General features: G+C 42.9%; 1 protein-coding gene across 3 annotated transcripts in view; it reads right to left on the bottom strand.

Moving 5' to 3' along the window:
• LOC121288335 (endothelin-converting enzyme 1-like) overlaps window positions 1-17,629 on the bottom strand; it is a 340,217-nt gene that overhangs the window by 213,960 nt on the left and 108,628 nt on the right. The window contains exon 1 of one of the 3 annotated variants that reach the window (XM_041206889.1): window positions 1,258-1,276. The exons of the other annotated variants lie outside the window; for them this stretch is intronic. The gene's annotated coding sequence lies outside the window, so the exon portion shown is untranslated. Of the gene's footprint in view, window positions 1-1,257; window positions 1,277-17,629 lie in introns of those variants that run through there. 3 annotated transcript variants of the gene reach the window in all.

The raw sequence follows: 17,629 nt of genomic DNA, 5'->3' as shown, positions 1-17,629 counted from the left end.
GCTCTGCCCAAAGGGCAGCTCATTATCTGATGTTTCATCCCAAGCCATTTTCTTAGCAGTTTTCGTCAGTGGCGGAAGGGCACAATCTACCTCAGCTAGAATGAGAATTGAACCCACGCTGTTATTCTAAACTACACGTGAGCCATCTAGCCAACTGAGCTAGCCAACCCTCTATGGTAACATGAGGCAACAATTTACTCAAAAACCTTTGAAAGCTTTTACTGCCCATATACAGGCTGGCTTCAGTAGACAGCATCTGAGGGATATCTTCGTCCCTTTCTCCTGACATTACTATCAAATCAAACCAAAGCAACTGAATGTGAACTACGTCGCACTATTAGCCTGATGAGTCACATTACTAAGATCCTTCTTCGAGTACTGATGAAAAGGGCCAGGAACAAGTTAAAGCCAGAAATTTCAGATCTTTAATGTGATGTTGTAGAAGATAGAGGAATGAGAAATGCTATCTTTATGGTGCACATGATATCAGAAAGAGCTATGGAAATGAAAAAAGATGTAATTGTGTGTTTTATTGATTATAGTAAGGCATTTGGTAAGGTGAAACATGGAGAACTGATGAGCTTGTTAGAGCCTCTTGCCCTTGAAGACAAGGATCTGAGAATAATGCGAAATCTTCATAAAAGTTAAGAATGATCTAATCGATTTTGTGAAGATTAAAACAAGGGTTGGGGTGAGGTGGGGTTGGTGGGTACAGTATTTTCTCCCCAGATTTATTCAATTTATATAGTGAAAATATTCTTCGAGAGATTGAAGACCTTCCTGGGTTATTAGTTGGAGGTTCCAACTTTAATAATATAAAAGATACACTGATGACACTGTTCTCATCGCTGACTCAGAAGAGAAACTGCAAAAGATTTGGGAAAGGGTAGTGAGTGAAAAAGTGAGGAGAAAGGGCTGAGCATAAATTGGAAAAAAAAAAGAAAATCACTCAAAGAAAATCATACCAGGATGTGAGATCACAGTGAAGAATGAAAAGGTCACACAAGTATACTAATTTTGTTACCCAGGACATATGTTAACATCGGATGGAAAGTGTGACCAAGAAATAAGATGAAGGATTGGAATGGTCAAAGATGCATTTTAGAAAATAAAAAAAATTATGATCAGCTCAAAATTAGCCATGAAAACAAAGCTGAGAATCCTGGAATGCAACATCACACCAATTTTGACATATAAAATTGAGTGTTGGGACAATCAGTGAAGCAATGCAGAGAAGAATTGAAGCTGCAGACTTACGGTTTTTGAGGCAAATAATGAAGATATCTTGGACAAGTCACACCACCAGTGAAGCAGTGCTAGTAAAATCTGAGACCAGAAGAACTCTGCCAACCAAGTTCAGGAAGAGATAGTTGGAATTTCTTGGACACATAATAAGGATTCTTGATTTAGAAGGTCTGATGTGGTGGGAAAGATCAATTGGAAAGACCGATGGTAAGAGAGGTCAGGATAGACAAAGAATGACTTTTTAAAGTGCCTCACAAACTGGATGAATGTACCAATAACGAAGATGATCCATGTCTCTAGCGCAAAATTAACATGGAGGTCCATGATTGCTAACGCCCTCTTTGGGCATGGGACCTGGAGAGAGAGAGAGAGAGAGGGGAATAGGTCAAATCTCCTGATTGCCCTTTCTTCCCTAGATAGAGGGGAATTTGCAAAAGTTAGTTTCTGGGAACCTCAGACACTGGGTGATGGTCAAATCAAGTTTTGGGGGTGGGAGTACAACACTCCTGCAATAAGGATCCTGAATTTCCCTACCCCGCCCCCCTCATTTTTAAAAAAGCGAACAGATTTAAACTCCTAAAGATTAAGTCTACAAGTATGTTATTTTTCTGCTTTGTTTCTCAAATGAAACAGAACATGTAACCTGGAGATACCTCAATTAATTTCCATGGAGACAAGTAGCCCAGAGGAATATCAATCCCTGCTACTCGAGGGTACACAACAGGAGCCAATAACAGCTCTGTACTTTGCAATGCACATCTTACCTGATAGCCTAAACAGCTGTGTAAAAAAAAAGTGACAAGCTCTTGAATGGCTCGACATCTTGATCAGGCCACACTTCACAGTTGGCACGCACACCAGCACAAAGGCACTCCACTTATGGAGCTTCTTGGCTTGTTTCAGTGACATACTTGCTGCTTTCAGGATGTTATTAGTACAAAACATGCTCCAGCTCAATTTAGACCGAGATGCCAGTGCATCGGAGAGAGAGTGTGTCGCATTTACCTCAGGTGAGACACTAAATAAAGGCCTTGTCTGTCTCCACTATTTGAACAGCAAGGAATTCTCCCGGTCTACCTCAAGAAAGAAAGAAGGATAAAAGCTAAATAGTGTAGATGCTGGGAATCTGAAATAAAAGCAGAAAATGCTGGAAAAACCCAACAGGTCTGGCAGCATCTGTGGAGAGAGAAACAGGGTTAACATTTCGAGTTTGTATAATTCTGTTTTGAACCAAGTAGATCTGATAAACAGCTAGTTAAGTGTGTAAAAATTACTTCGAGAAAGCAAGAGTAATTACAGCTCAAAAAACCTTCTATTGCATTGCACGTGAATAGTTAAGGCTATGATGGGCCAGGGGATATTTCGAACTGAGAAAACAGATAACAATTTAGTTCTCAATTCACAGTCCACACTTATCATGCAAACTGAATATGTAAACTAGTCACACCTTAATTACACTTTCCTACCAGTATTGGCACAACCAAAGCAGTGTCAGAAGGGTGCAACCACAGCATGAAAAGTTTACATCAGCAGTCTCCATGATAGATTAGATGTAGTGGCAAATAATGGGATATGAACAGAGCACTTGGCAAATCCCAGATTTTAATAAATTGCTAAGGGCTGTGCTGAGAAACATGAACAGGTGTTTTATTAATACCTTGTTGTTTATGGGGATTCAGTGTGCCAGATTTGCCTGTATTACAACAGTGGATACACTTTGAAAGTGCTTCATTGGCTGTGGTACACTTTGAGAGCCCCAGGTTGTGAAAGGCATGAGAAGAACGCAAGTCCTTTCCTTTGCCAACTTTCTACCTCTGCCGTCATACTCCATCTTAACACATTAATTTATTCAACAAGCTTTTCTGCAATCCCTTTTTGAAAATCCAAGTGCATAACATCCACTATATTTGCTTTTCCGAGTATTCTGCCACCCCATTGCGGTACCAAGGGAGTGCTGCGCTGTTCAGATGAAATGTTAAAGGGCGGACCCCTCTGTTAGCTCTGGTAAACGTATAAGGTCTCATGGTACTATTCAACAAGGAGCAGGGGAATTTTACCGGCCAATATTATCCCTCCAACATCATCATTAAACAAACATAAATCTGGCTATGCTCGTATGGCTGTTTGTGGGATCTTGCTGTGCGCAAATCGGCTGCTACTGCACAACAGTGACGGCACTTCAAAAGAAGTTGACCGGCTGTAAAGCACTTTAGGATATCTGGTGGTCATGAAAGGCACTATATAAATACAAATCTTCTATTTAACCCTTTCATTTCCATTGCCACACTCCTGTGAAACGTTATCTGCCACTTCTTCATTCTCTTCCATCAGCATGATCAGTTTCATTGCGCTCAAAAAAAATTACCCTTTTATTCTCCCTGACGGTCTTTCTCCACACCACCACCACCCCTCAGATTAACCTTTTGGATTTAGGGGGAAAAGTCAGTGGCGTAGTGGTATTGTCACTGGACTAGTAATCCAGAGGCTCAGGCTAATGCTCTGGGGACGTGGGTTCAAATCCCATGATGGCAGCTGGTGGAGTTTAAAAATCAATTAATGAAACGAGAACATAAAGCTAGTCTCAGTAATGGTGACCATGACGCTATCATAAATTGTCATAAAAATCCATCTGGGTCACTAGTGTCCTTTAGGACAGATTTCCTTCCCTCCTTACCTGGTCAGGCCTACAGGCAAACACTTGACTCTCAACTGCCCTCTGAAATGGTCTAACAAGACACTCAGTTCAAGGGCAGTTAGGGATTGGCAATAAATGCTGGCCTTGTCAGCGATGGCCCCAACCATTAAAGAATTTTTTAAAAAAATCTTCATTTTAGGCATTTAAAAAAAACAATTAATAGTCATTCGGTAGTGCAGAACTTGAGCATCCCTGATGAAAGACATGTTGAAGCTTTTCATCTTGCACTCATCAGGACTCAAGGACACCAAATGTAAAGGGGACAACAATTTAGACTTCATAAGAAGAGAGTGCTTATTGGTTGGCAAGTGGACTCCAATTGGTAGAGGCATTGCCATGGAGAATGCACCAGTTAACTGGATGACTGACAGTTAGCTGCCAAGATTTGTTTAAATTCAAACCAGGCAGGTTGACTCTGATTGGTAAAGGCATTGCCCTGGGGGAATGAACCAGGGCATGGCTGTCATCGTTGTTCAATTAAAACAGGTGCAATGTGCGTACATGTTCTTTCTGTCTGCAAAGAACAGGGCCCTGTGTATTAATATATGAAGCTTCTAGCATGCATAAGTGAGCCACACAGAGCCCACTGATAATTTGAAATTGGTTGTCAGCATAATTTTTAGTGTACTCAGGATTGTTTAGCAAGTGTTGTCTAATTGCCAGAATCACACCTAATGTTGAACTCTGTTTTGAGTTTTGCAAGCATGGGCTGGTTGGGTACCTTGCTGAAAAGATGTGCTGTTTGACATGATCCGCCAGTCTTTCAGAAGCAAAGCCTACATACCTAGCATCACATGTCCTGATGGGTGCAAGATGAAAAGCATCTTTTTTTTAATGTTCCAAGTCACGCTTGGGAGTCATTTTGCATCATACAAATTGTGAGAGATTTCTTTTTAATTTTAAAAAAAAGCACCAAATGATTTGCAATCTACATTGAAAGTTTTTGATCCAAAAACAAAACCCTTATTCAGCCGAGCTGCTAATTTATAAAAGAAGAAAAAAATTCAAACCTCAAACTTACACTTATCTGCTATTAAGAGTGAGTCAGTCTCTGATTGAATGAATGAAGGCACAGCAATTACATAGTGACTGGCCAAGGCACTTCAGCAGCTCAGTAATGAGCTGTGTCTTTCATCGGAGAGAGCTCCTGTTCTTACGTAACATAAGCAGTGACAGAAATCCACCAGCATAGCAATAAAATATAACGGGAAGGTTTGGAATACAAAATCGCAAACACTGAGACTTGAACCTCAGGGACTCTGTGCTGCAGGGACCCATTTTGCAGCTGCTAAAGAAGAAACTGCGACAGCGGGCCTTGCTGAGTTGTCTAGTGGAAGGCCAACACCCAGGCAAAGAAGGGTGGAAGAGAATAGCGCAGGCCTCAAGAAGTTGTAGGAGTTGTCGGATGCCATGAATCTGAAGTTAGGAAGGGACAAGAGGAGGAAGAGATGTCCAAAACATTGCAATTCCAGTGAAGAAGCTGCTGGAGTAAAAGAGAGAGGGAGCAGCTTGGGGAGAGAGACGGGAGAGCAGGAAAGGATAATATTAGTGTGTTATCCTATTTTCCACCATTTGGAAATTCTGGGTGCTGGGCCTTCCAGTTTCCAATTTGCACCACTAGCAATTAACACATGGATTTGTAAAACTAACCCTTTAACACTGCACGAATGTAGGGAGCAGGAACGTGTGGGGACAATACTTTTTTTTGCACAGCAACAACTACAATAATGTTGAAATGATAAATTCAATGTGTATTAATCCCCATTGTCTATCTTAATTGGAATCCTGTTTCTGTTTAAACAACAGGCTAAAGAGTTTAAAATCAACAGGTGGGGTGTTTGTGTATTAAATAATTGCCTAGGATAATGTCAACGTAACCATTATTTTAAATAGTTTCTGCAGAAAGTGGAGAGGCTGCTTTTTGTTATCGCTCTATAGAGACTTAAGCACAACCATGAACAGAAGCCAGCCCAGAGGAAGCGTTACATTGTGAGTGTGTGGCCTTACAGTAAAATCCAGAACATTTTGCGAAAATATCTCATCTAATTACCAACAGAAATCATTACCAATTTCCCCGTCCTGTAAAGTTCCCTCAAACTGCCTCCCACAGCCAAGAATAATAAAAGCTTTCTAACTCTCAGCAATAATTTATGTTTTGGAATGAACCACTGAATAGGCCTCACCTCACACACACACGCACAATGGCTGAAGTTTCTGAAGACAGATAAGAGGCTACTTTTCCCTTGAACTAATGGTTGTGTGTATCCATGAATGATGACACATCTGCTCCACAAGGCTGCTCAGTGCCAGGAATTAGCTGGTGCGAAAACAAAAAATGTTTAGGCTCCCACCCCCTCACAGAAAGGGAAGGAGGAATTTGGAACTCTCTTCTGCCCAAATATGGATGCTGGGACAACTGAAGCCTTCAAGATGGGGTTCGAGAGATTTTAGGGGGAAATGGTGGCATAGCAGTAATGTCACTGGACTAGATATCTAGAGGTCTAAGCTAATGCCTTGGGTACCAGAGTTCAAATCCTGCCACGGCAGCTGTGGAATTTAAATTCACTTAATAAAAATCCAGAAATAAAAACTAGTTTTGGTAATAATGACCAAGAACCCTTTGCTGATTGTCATAAAAGCCTATCTGATGTCCTTTAGGGAAGGAAATCTGCCATCCTTACCTTGTCTGGCCTATATGTGATTCCAGACCCACAGTAATGTGGCTTACGCTTAGCTGCCCTCCGAAATGGCCCAGCAAGCCACTCGGTTGTATCAAACCACTACAAAGTCTAAAAGGAATGAACTCCCTTCCTAATAGCGCTGTGGGTGTACCTATACCACATGGACTGCAAATGGTTCAAGGCAGCTCGAGGGCAATTAGGGATGGGCAAGAAATGCTGGCCTAGCCAGTGATGCCCACATCTGGTGAATGAATAAAATAAATTTCTATTAGCTCAAGGGAACCTATGTGGGAAAATGCAGTTTAGATACAGATCAACCACGATCTGACTGAATGGCAGAGCAGACTTGAGGGATGAAATGGGCTGCTCCTGTTCCTAATAGGTCCAAGTCAATCATAAAATGGGCCATATAGCACTGAGTAAATTATGACAGCAGGATTTTGAGGGGAATAATTACAGAAATCTGGTTGGGGAGGTGTGGGGGGGGGGGCAGGTTTGTTAAAATCTAGTTTTATTTACCCCTCACCATGTCCATCTCATAAAAAGAATCTTATAGCGCAGAAAAAGGCTATTTGAGCAACTGAGGCAGAGTCAGCTCTTTGAAAGAGTGATCCAATTGAAACCTTACCTCAGCTTTCTCCCCATTCATAACTCTGAAAATCACTGCTCTTCAACTACATGGTCAATTGCCTTTTGAAAGCTCTTAAGATTTCGCCACCTTTTCAGGTAGTGCATTCCAGATCTCAACAATCCTGCGTGGAAAAAAAAAACTAATTTTCCTTTAGATTTAAAATAATTGACAGAAGAACTATGACTGGAAAATTTCATCTATGAGGAAAGATTGGATAGGCTGGGGTTGTTTTCCTTAGAACAGAGGAGACCGAGGGGAGATTTGATCGAGATATACAAAATTATCAGGGACCCAAGCTATCTCCCTTAGCAGAGAGAGGTCAGTGACTAGGGGGCACAGATTTAAGTTAGAAGATTTAGATTGGTAGAAGGGTTAGCAGGGTGAAGAAGAATTAATTATTTTTTTATTTTAATTAAACACCCAAAGGGTAGTGGGGGTCTCGAACTCACTCCCTGAAAGGGTAGTAGAGGTAGAAACCCTCAACTCATTTAAAAAGGTTCCGGATATGCACCTGAAACACCATAGCCTCCAGGGCTATGGGCCAAATTCTGAAAAATGGGATTAGGCTGGGTTGCTCATTTTTTGGCTGGCACAGAGACAATGGGCAGAGTGGCCTCCTTCTGTGCTGTAAATTGTTCTAATTTTTCTAAATATCTGAAAAAAGGAGAAATGTGCAGGGATGTGGGGAGAAGCAGTATGTGAATTGCTCCTTAGAAGAACCAGCATGGACACGATGGGCCAAATGGCAGTCTTCTGTGCTATAATGATTCTACGACTCTGGTTACCGAACAACTTGCCAGAGAAATTTGGTTCTCCATACTTGCTCCATCAAGAACCTTAAATTTCAAACACATCAATTAAACTTCCCTTTAATATTTTCTGCTCCATAGGAGAAAAATGTCAGATTCTCCAATCTTGGCACATCCCTGGTTAAACCCACCCCATCCCCTAATAGCCTTCCTAAAGTGGGGTGCCCAGAGTTATTCACTGTACTCCAGCCAAGGCCTAGCCAATGTGTTCAGCATGACTTCCTTGCTTTTGTATTTGATGCCTCCCATTATAAAGCCAAGTATCCCACTCACTTTCTTAGTAACCTTATTGACTTGTTTGGTTCAACATTTCCTCTGAGTGAGACGTCATTTTCAATAGTGCAGCATAGCAGGGTTGGCAGAGATTCTCTGGAAAATCTTTGGAGACTTGGAAAAAAAATGCCATCACTGAACCATGGCTGGCACTAGTATGGGGTGGGGGGGAAAAGAGGAACGTGGAACAACCTCAGGGGCATGGAAATTTGAGAGGTCTGTGTGCACACACTGTCGGCAATCCTGCTTTCATGTCGACCAATGACTTGCCCAGATAATGCAACCACTGTTCACTTCAAATGTTATGATGATTGCAGGCAAAATCAAATCTGATCAGATTTTTCTAAATTGAATTTGATTCCCCAGGCAAATGGTCTTGCTGTCTATTCCTGTACGACCCAACTTGAGGACTATAGTTAATAATGAAAGGTCTACATTCATTGCAGTGCAGCAAAGGGGGCCTGGAATGAACAGTTAAGTGTGCATACAAACCACGATGACTTACAATTAACATTAAAAGAGTGTTCCCTCCAAGATTGAGGATCTTCCTGAAGCATTGCTAGTTTTAGAATTTTTGTGGGAGAACTAATGTTGACCTCATGTTTCCCCTCTCTTGCACAGTGATGGACACTCAACCATCCTTCACATCACCTCCTCAAGAGATCCTCCTGTAGCTCATAAGGTGATGGACCTGCCTTTAGATAACCCACAATACTACCCTAGACCAGGTACCAAGAGAAAGGGGAATTCCTCCCAATTCCCTCATCATCCAAGATGAAACACAGCCTCTGCCAAGCACCTACCTGCCCAGAGCATAACCAAATGGGGGTCTGACTGTTCTCCCTATTCTTTCAATCCAGTGTGGCTCCTGCAACTACAACTTAAAGCAACAAAATTCTCCTGGCCCTGTTCCAGTGACTGAACCACTATATTTCACTTCTCACCCTAATTCCTAGAGGTCCCACCTACAGGAGGTGGCCCACTGCAAACCCAAACTAGCACCAGACTAACTCCACCTCTCCATCTGATCCATTGCAAGAACTAAACTTACTCTGAGCTCAAGGCAGTGCATGACCAGCTGTTCATCCTCAGGACTGACAGACAAATCTCCACCTCAGTTCATATGGGAATAGGCAAAGAGGGAACAGTCAACTAAACCTCGTTTGAGAATTTGGATTTAGTTGAAAAGTAATCTCAAAATAAAAAAAACTGGCATTGAGTAAGGTGACCACAAAGAGGTCAGATGTTTGCAAAAGCTCGACTAATTCACTAATGTCCTTGAGGGAAGGAAACCAGTCATCCTTATCTGACCTGGGCCTATATATGGTTCTATCCCCATAGGAATGTGGTCAACTCTTGACTCTCTCTAAAAGTAGCAAACTGCTCAGTAGTATCAAAGTGCTATGTGTACTGACAGCAGCGGTTCAGGAGGCAGGCAATCACCTTGGCAGGATAACCGGGGATGGACAATAAATGTTGGCCTTTGCAGCAATGCCCCCATCCAGAGAATGAAAAAGAACTGAAGGTCCATTGCAGATTAGGATATCAAACCAATTGAGGAAACAACATCTGACAGGCTAGTATTAACAGTTACAGCAGAACTTTGACTGTGATAATCAGTAGGCTTACTGTGAGGAAATTCATGGGTAACCAACTAGTTATAGTGATCATTTACAGCCTAAAGGAGGGACTCCTGTATCAGCTGAGTGATTTAAAAAAAACGAACATCCAAGTTAGGGACAGGAGTAGGCCATTCGGCCCCTCAAGCCTGCTCCACCATTCAGTAAGATCATGGCTGATCTGATTATTTTTCCTCAAAAAAAGAAAGAAACAAATCTTTCTCTAACTTTTTTTTTCTTAGTTATTTCCTGGGAAGATGCTACCTTGTGCTGGGTATTGTCCCATCATGCACTCTTACCTCGCTTGTGGTGAGAGGCATCAAGCAATAGGGGAGCAGGTATGAGGGGTCAAATGGCCTATTCCTGCTCCTATTTCTGTCAGTAGGATATCCAATTCAGGAGCACAACATGGTGGGCCCATTGCACCCCCACATGCAGACATGCTGGCTCTCCTCAGAGTGGGAAGCCTGGCCAATTCTCCTTTCCTGAACCCAGGAACACCCAGGTCAAATGGTAGTATTCCTATTACTGCTACCCCAGTTCATATCATCCAATTCAGTACGGACTCAATGTGGCTTGGTTAAACACAGTCTTTACCATGTCAGTCAATAGGTAGCTTCGTGTGATCTTTTAATAGCAAGTTTAAAAAAAGTTAACACGATCCCTTGTGGTGGGGAGGAAGTTAGGAAGAAGTTAAAAAGTTGCAAGATGCCTGCACTGACTGTTTCGGTTATCTTCAAAGTACAATGCAACTCCCTAGTTATTCCTGATCTAGGTTGCTCTAAGAGATTCAGGAGGAACCAATACAAGGAAATAGTCACAGATTAAAATGTGCTCGCAATAGTTAAGTAATGCAAGCTCCAGAGTCAACTCATTAATTGAACCCTTTGAGGACTGACTATCTTTCCCAGCAGTTAAACACAAACATACACAAGTTAAGGGTGGACTAATGTGGTATATTACCCTCAGGAAAAAATAGATGTTAAAGCACTTACTCTAAGTTGCCAGAACACTTCCTGCTTCTAAAGCAGGGTTGGTGTTTTAGGTAAAAGCAAAAAACTGCAGATGCTGGAAATTCAAAACAAAAATAAAAATACCTGGAAAAACTCAGCAGGTCTGGCAGCATCTGCGGAGAGGAACACAGTTAACGTTTCAAGTTGAAGAGTCATACGGACTCGAAACGTTAACTGTGTTCCTCTCCACAGATGCTGCCAGACCTGCTGAGTTTTTCCAGGTATTTTTATTGGTGTTCCAGGACTTTGACTTAGTACTGGTTACCCACTGCTTAAGTGCAAGCATGGGAATCTACACTCCAGTCCACACCACTGAAATAATGCCACCAGCACAGGTGGGATGGAGGCAGTGCCAACACTCAGAGCAAAGTAGGAGTAATTCCAAAAGAACAACTCAGTCCAAAACAGCACCAGCAAGCTTGTTGAAGGATAAGCAGCAGAGTGACAGAGCTGAGATCGTAGGAACAGGACCAGAATGATCCACAACAGCCCCACACAATGAGTCCATTTTCCAAAGCTCGACATAAGAGGGGCAACATGAGGCGGCTACGCAAAAGCAGCAAAGCTGATATATTGTGCCATTGCCTGGAGCCAGATATGCAGCCAAGAGCAGTGCCGGCAGTGGTAAGAGATAATGACACATTGTCAACAAGCTCCACCCAGTAGACTTGGCAAGGATTAGCCTCCAGTTCCCCACTAGTTGGCCAGCTCAGATTCTGGCATAGTAATGGACTACAGAAATGCATCTTTTTAATGTGGAATTGTGGCCAAACATTCCCAAACAGGAAAAGGTCAGTGGATAAGTGGCTGTGTGAAACCGGAACACCACCTAAAAATGTTGAATATTGAATCCTCAGGGATGTGACTTTCTGCTTGAAACTTAGCTTATGAGGCTGCTGTACATGCTTCTGGAAGATGAGCAGCCATAGGCATGACAGGAAAAGGCAGGAGCGTTTTTTTTTGGGTGGGTGGGTGCGGGAGGGGGGGTTGGGGGCGGTGGCGGAAATGGGGAAGTGGAGGCAGAAAGTGTTAAAAGGAGCTATTACAAATTCAAAAGGGAGCACTGCACCGGAGATACTGCTAAACCAAGGCTCTATACAAAACAGCAAGCAAGTTCTCCCAGTGCTCTCATCCCTTAATTATCATATTATCTGGTCATTTATTTCATTAGGGTTGTGGCCTTACTTTACGCAAATTGCCTTTTGCGTTTCCTACCTGCGACAGTGACTGTCCTTTGGAGACATCTTGAAAAGGCACAATTGAAATGCAAGTTCATTCTTCGCTCTCTTACCCTTATGATATACTACAAGAATTAGATCTGGCAGGTTCCCGAGATACCATGGAGACCCGTTTGCCAACTATCCCTATGCATAGCAGGCCCAGAACAACCAGGTGTGTACTAAAGACAGACGCAGGTGCTTGCTCGCTTTGGGTCTGCCTCTCCTGTTACTTGCCAAAAGGCCTTGCAGAAGGGGCTGTTGATGTTTGAGAGCCACCCACCATCCCACTACTTCTGCCACCAGAAAGGACACACAGGTAGAGTTCTCACATCACCACAGCTTTGCTCAAGCACAAGGCAAGGCCTCTGTGTTCCTCTATCTCCAAAACTCACTGAAGTAAGCCATTATTGACTCTTGGATTTTGGGTCCCAAAAACCTCAGCATCAAAATGAACGTTTAAAAGATGCTGCAAATTTAGGGGACCCTTGCACCACTCAGATACCACTGATGCTGCTTGACAATAGCCTTCAACGTGCAACCCCAAGTGTGTACCAACTGCTTGCACTATACTTCCAATTTATTAGTTGGCCCAATGAGGTTGGGAGTCTTGAAGGGCATCAGTATGACTCATGGCAAACTTACATCCCTTATCTTACAGCAGCCAGCCCCATTCTTTGGCCATCAACTCTCCTTATACTACCAGTTTTAAAAGTTTATCTGCTTCCTTCTAGTCACCAAGATACTCCACAAATGCATCTCTCAGCCGGTGCTTGTTTGAGGGCACCAAGACTTGATGCAGAGAGCCTGGCTGGCTATTTCTTTCAGATCTTGTAAATCCTGAAAAGTTACAATTGGCCAATCTTGGTCTCTTTCCCCAGTGCACATACAAGTTAATCCCCATTAATATTACCACATGCCCTCCCCCACCCAGCAAAAATGGAACTTGAAGTACCACTTTATCATGAGAGCGGTCATTGGTGGCAGATTATCCAAGGCAACAGCCTCCTTAAGTATTCCATCCTAACTACTTCCCATAAATCTGACAAACCACTTCATGTTCCGGTGTACAACTCAACATCAAAACATGTGCAAACTGTGCCAAGAAATTGCAACTGCCACTGGTTGTATCTGTCTGCTCCTGCAAGCATCCCAAATTCCCAGTGCACTGACTCACTCATTATTTAATATTCCATTATTCATAAAAGGCAGCTCTGATTTCATTTCTCTTTAATGTCTCAGAAAACAATTTCTAGAGAAAATTATAGCCAAATGGCTCCCTTTATTTTATTTTTTTTACAAAGGAGAAAGACTATTTTAAGTTTTCAATTATTTACCAAAACAAGAAGGGAAAGTAACAGGGGAGGAGGAGGAGGAGAAGGGGGATATTATCCTTTGAAGCTACATTTAGAGAGATGTGGTATGTTTGCGAGGAAAACAAGGCTACATAAAGCCAAGAGCTACAGACCAGCATAGCGGCCTTCAGTTCAGAGGGGCGTTACAGTCACCTCTCAATATGTTACACTTTCAACAATTAAACATCTTTTTGTAAAATACTACAGCCTTTAATAACACACATTGTAATGGCAGACAGGCCTCATCTAGACTGTCAAATCCCCATTAGGGGAAGATAAAGACTATTTGGCCCATTATGCTTGCTCTTTGAATAGCTTTCATTTAGTTTCCTGAAAAAATTTGTTTTTTAAATCTTGGATTGAATTGAAAGTCAAATCCAGCCTGATAAGAGTGTTAGATGGGCACGGAGATGTCTCTTCATCAGTAATTCAGCGGGGGCAATACCGGTGGTCGTGTGTGGCATCATCCAGTATACGAACAGGAACTGTGACAATCTGGTGCTGATGAAATCCCCATCCAGCTTTTTCATCCTGGGCTTAAAAGTTTGTACTGCCCGCTCAGCCAAGCCATTAGAGGTGGGGTGGTAAGGTGAGGTTTTGATGAGTTATTCCATTGAGGAACTCTCTGCTGGTAAATGCTGTCCGGTTGTCTGACATGAGTACCTCTGATAACCCGTGCACTGCAAAACTCTGTCGCAAATGGTCTATGGTGGCAGCAGACGTGGGTGACTGGATTTCGTAGACATCCATCCACTTGGATTAGTAAAAAGGAATATCGTGCCCGAGAAAGGCCCCACATAAATCGACGTGGAGGTGCACCCATGGCTGCCCCAGCCATTCCCAGGGGTGCAATGGAGCTAAGGTTGGGGGGGTAGCCTTTTCATTGATGACAACTTTTGACCAGGGTTTTGATGTCTCTGTCCATTCCTGGCCACGAGTAGCTGCACGCAAGCACCTTCATCTTACTAATGCCAGGGTGAAAGCTATGTAATACGGGCAGTAATGGCCTTCGCCCTCTCAGGGGCACCATAACCCTTGCTCCCCAAGGCAATATGCTGTCTTGGCAGGTAAGCTCATATCTGCGATTGAAATAAGGTTTCATGTCATCAGACTTTGGCTGGCCTGACCATCCATTCAAGACCTGCTCCCGGACGCGAGATAAAAGTGGATCTCGGCTCATCCACTCACGGATTTGTTCGGCCTGGACAGCAGAGGAATCCAAAAAATTCAATACTAAAGACAAGTTCCTGGGGAATTGGAACCTTCACATTGTTATCTGTCAGGGGGAGGAGGTGGCTCAGTGCATCAGCATGTACGATCTGGCTTCCCGATTGGTGAATAAAAGTGTAGTCGTAAGCAGCCAATATCAGTGCCACCTCTGGATGTGAGCAGATGTGATGGGAAGGGGTGCAGGTATCGCCTTATCCTCTCCAAATAATCCCAGCAGAGGCTTGTGGTCTGATATAACGTGAAAATGGCAACCGTGGAGGTATTGATGGAATGTCCGAACACCAAAAGCGACAGACAAGCCCTTCTTCTCAATTCGAGAATATTGTCACTTTGCGACACTGAGTGTGCGAGATATATAACCAATGGGTCGTTTGGAGCCATCCATCATCTGATGTAAAAGTACAGCCCCTATTCCATAATGGGGATGTGTCGCAAGTCAAAATCAAATCTTTCTTTGGGTCAAAGTGGACCAGTAGGGTCGATGATCTTAACAATTGCTTTACCTTCAGAAACGCTTCCTGGTGCAGAGCTTGCCAAATCCATTTATGGTTTTTAAACAATGCGTATAAATGGAGCCAGTACGGTCGATAGATTTGGGAGAAATCGCCCATAGTGGTTTATCATGCCTAAGGCGGCCTTTAGTTCTGTTTCTCGGTGCAGGTGCCTCACAAATAGCCTTGACCTTTTCTTCCACGGGATGCAGGCCCTGTATGCTGACCTTATGGTCCAACTAAACTATCCCCTTGACTTGGAAAAGATATTTTGCCTGCTTCAAGCGCACCCCCACTTGTGAGAAGCATTTCAGCATCTCCTCCAAATTAGTTAAGTCTTCTTCATGAGTTAGCCCAGTGACTAAGACATCATCCAGATAAACAGCGACATGGGACAGTCCCTGAAGCAGATTTTCCATGGTACGCTGGAAAACAGCACACGCCGATGAGATCCCAAAAGGGTAGTTGAGTATATTGATACAACCATCGATGCATATTAATGGTCACAAATTCCCTAGAACTTTCTTCCAACTCTACCTGCTGGTGGGCTTGGTTCATGTAGAGTTTTGAATATGTGGTACCCCCTGCCAATTTCGGATAGAATTTGTCAATCTTTGGTATTGAGTGTCTATTAAGTTAACTTATAATAACTGCATAAGCAAACATTTTGGCCTGGCTTCAGTATGGGTACTATGGGTGCCACCCACTTGGAAAATTGCACCAGTTGCAAGATACCCAACTTTTCCAACCTGTTTATCTCGGCCTCGACCTTGTCCCATAGAGCATAAGGGACTGGTCTGGCTCTGATAAATCTGGGGATTGCGTTAGGTCTATGTGGATTTTGGCTTGTAGCTCCCAAATCCTCCCTAGCTCATCACTGAAAACGGAAAAGTACTTTTGCAACAATTCTTTCTCATGCTGATTTGAAAAATCTTGGCCCATCGCAATTTAATCTTTTTGAGCCAGTTGCGACTAATTAAACTGGGGCCCACCCCAGCTACTACCATAAGGGGTAAAGTTGCAGACTGATCCCCATACTGCACCAGGACTTGACATATCCCTTTCGCTCTTATTTCTTTGCCTGTATATGTTTTTAATTTAGTGTCCGATTCTTCCAACCTTAAAGGGTGGACTCCTTTATTCAAGTGACTGAACGTATGTTCTCCTATGACAGACATTGATGCCCCAGTATCGACTTCCATCTTGATGGGTTGTTCATTGACTCTAATGACTACCTGGATTGGTTCAGTTCTACACACTTTCAGGTTGTGTAATGAATAGATGTCAGATTCTGCTTCCTCTGGTTCTTCAACATGACAGATTTCACGATTTCTACCTTTGTTTTTAAAATGCTGTCCCAGCCTATCTTGACAGTGACGCATTATGGTGACCATTGCAGTAGCTGAAAAAGCATTCGATATTTCTGAACTGTCCAGGCTGCCTGGATGCATTTCTCTCATTAATGTTGTGGGTTTTCACTGTAGCACTGTTGTTCTTCAAAGGTCTGTACATAGTGGGCATTCCCCGCCTTTCTGCGGAGTCCAACGTTTTTGCACCTTTTGTTACCTGCCCTTCCTGCCCTACAAGATGGACAGCTCCGTTTTGTGTATCTTTTATTGCCTCCAAGTCTCTAACAGCCTCTCCATGGCTGTTGCCAATTCCAATGCCTTATTGAAGTTTAGATTAGTTTCAGAGCAATCGTGTTTAAATAGCATCGCCCACGATTCCCCATATCAAATCGGTCTCTCAACAGGTCATTAATCGAAGTTCCAAACTCACAATATTTTGTTAATTACTTTAAAGCAGCTACGTAGCCAGCGATTGTCTCTCCTGAAAGCCTATCCCTCGAATTGGACTTAAAAATGCTGCATAGTGACTGAGGGCTTTAGTTTTAGGTGTTTTTTTTAAAAAAAGCAATGTTTACTAATTTGTTGGAAGTCTTCATATTGGGGGGTGTTAGGTGACGCAAGGCTGCGGATTAGCCCATATGTTTTGCTCTCGCATGTGGGCGAGAGAATCACCCTCTTCTCCTCCTACGCAATGGCGTTAGCGGTAAAGAAGAACGCTAGGCTTTCGATGTAATGAGACCAGTCATCGGAAACAGAGTTGAATGGTTCAAAATGCACAAACTGCGGCATACTTAATGACCAAGGAGACTGTGCTTTCAAACAGCTTGCAAGGTAGTGGCGAAGTGATGTAGCTGGCTTACCGCGGCTTTCTTGATTGCCGTCAATTGATCCAGTTTATCCTCGTTGCCAGTTTTATGTTTTTGGTTATCAAGTTTGCTCTGTCCGGTGAACGCTAGCTGCCCCTTGATATTAACACATTAGTGGGTGCTTGAAACAATATAGGCAGAGACCCTGATTAACT

The sequence above is a fragment of the Carcharodon carcharias genome, chromosome 15, assembly GCF_017639515.1.
Source record: "Carcharodon carcharias isolate sCarCar2 chromosome 15, sCarCar2.pri, whole genome shotgun sequence".
Taxonomy (NCBI): Eukaryota; Metazoa; Chordata; class Chondrichthyes; order Lamniformes; family Lamnidae; genus Carcharodon; species Carcharodon carcharias.
This window is presented reverse-complemented; position numbering and strand designations above follow the sequence as displayed.